At 31.1% G+C, this 2,120-nt stretch overlaps 1 pseudogene; it reads left to right on the forward strand.

The window, feature by feature from the left end:
* The first annotated feature begins 886 nt into the window (after nt 1–886).
* LOC120586583 (uncharacterized) lies at nt 887–1,005 on the forward strand (annotated as a pseudogene).
* Nucleotides 1,006–2,120: the final 1,115 nt, after the last annotated feature.

Raw genomic sequence — 2,120 nt, forward strand, 5'->3', positions numbered from 1 at the left:
TATTATATAGATTTATAGACTTTATGTCCACTTTATGTCGAATGGTTGTCATTAGAATGATAATAACCACTGAACTTTGAATTAAAGGGCATAGACACTAACAGAGTACAGTCCATGAATCAAGTGGCATGTGAAATGGGTTCATCTCTGAGCTGTGGTCCAAGTTTTTTAAGGGTGGGATTGATTGTTTACCTAACCTTTGCTTTGTGTATAAGCATAGTATGTGATTGTGTGTGTGTGTGTGTGTGTGTGTGTCTTGGCAACCTATTTCCTAAAGGGAAAAAAATGAAATAAACACTTTTATACCTCAAATGACAATAAGACAAATCAAAGTTCAGAGCTTTTAACCAGTAATCCCAGATATGAATAAAGAGATTTTAATGAGTTAATCCCATCATGTCTTAATTCAAGAGGGTTAGAATATTAATCCAACTTCCTTTTTCATAATCTTGTATCCTGGTTAACCATATTTATTCCTGGTGGTAGTTGCTTATGACCTACATGTTAAGGTTTCTTAATATTTAGAATTTTAAAAAAGTAAATATTTGCTTAATATAGGTTGTGTGTAAGTGCATGTGTGTGTTTAATAAATCTGTGAGCATAATATATTAGGCTCTCTTTGTAGCTTCTATTTCAGAGAAATTTTTCAGAATGCCAATTTAAGAATTATTTCATAGTGAAATATTTTAAAACAAAATTAATCTTAGTGAATTAATATAGTTATATATACCCTACTCATGATACTATATATATGTATATATATGTGTAAATGTTACGTTTTTATTACTATTTTCGTTATCTGATTATTCTTCATTTAACCAGTAACATTATTCTTAAATATCATGTATCAAACATTTCTGTTTTGCCATTTCAATACCGAAAGTTCATCTACAGCCATGCCACCCTCAGCGTGCTCAAGCTTTTCTGATCTCGGAAGCTATGCAGGGTTGGGCCTGGTTAGTACTTGGATGGGAGACTACCTAGGAATACCAGGTGCTGTAGGCATTAAAAAATAAATAAATAAAAATAAAAATAATACCCAAAGGTCTACAAAACTAATCGCTTTTAATAAAATAAAAACTCTCAGAGGAATATATTATTCTAGTTATATATATTAGTGCTGTCCAATAGAACTTTCTGCAATAATAGAAACGCTCTAAATATGTTATGTCCAATACAGTAGCCACTAGACACATTTGACTATTGAATACTTGAAAGGAGGCTATCATGACTAAGTCCCTGAAATTTTAGTTTAGTTTAATTTTAATTAAATTTAAATAGCCAAAGACAACACATTAAGTGGTAAAGTTGGGATACAATAAAAATAATAGTAAATAATATAAATGTGAATTAAGATGCAGCATGAGCCTGACTCTCTACCTTCAAATTTGATATATGTATTTAATCTGTTAGACAAGGTCACTTAAAAAAAAAAACAGATATTTCACTTCAGCATAAGAGTATTCCTTGACTTTTTCTAAGAAGTTAAAATTCTCAGCTTTAGAATAGGATAAGCTCTGACTACCACCAGCTCATCTCTTTAGATGATCTGGATGGTTTACATAATGACAGAGCTGAGATTTGGCATTAGAGGAATGGTAATTAGATTTCAACTTTAGGTCCCATTATGACTTAAAGAGAACAAAAAAGAACAAAGAAGATATAGATATCAAAGATTTTCTTTTTAAGTTTTGAACTTCAGAGTTTTTATTCATTTAACAAAGGACAGCATAAGAAATAAAAAAGCATATTTCCAACTAAAGTTAAAATCAGAGTTTGAATCAAGTAATCAATGACATTTCTTTTACATTACTATGAGCAAATTTGGGACTAATGCCAACTCACTGAAAGATCTGGTTCAACACTGTCCTTTAACTTATGATGAACATGGGCATTTCCCCTAAAATAAACTTTTTATTGTTAATGCAAAATTTATTGAGGTATAATATACACATACCAAAAAATGCAAAAATCTTAAATGTTCAGCTCAATAAAATTTTGCAAAATAGTCACATCCATGAGACCAGCATCTGCATCAAGAATTACATTAGCGGCATCCCAGAATGTCTTTCATGGCCTTCCAGTCATACCCAGCTCCCTGAGGAAACCACTATCTTAAT

This window comes from Pteropus medius, unplaced genomic scaffold (assembly GCF_902729225.1).
Source record: "Pteropus medius unplaced genomic scaffold, Ma_sr-lr_union100, whole genome shotgun sequence".
In the NCBI taxonomy this organism is placed as follows: domain Eukaryota; kingdom Metazoa; phylum Chordata; class Mammalia; order Chiroptera; family Pteropodidae; genus Pteropus; species Pteropus medius.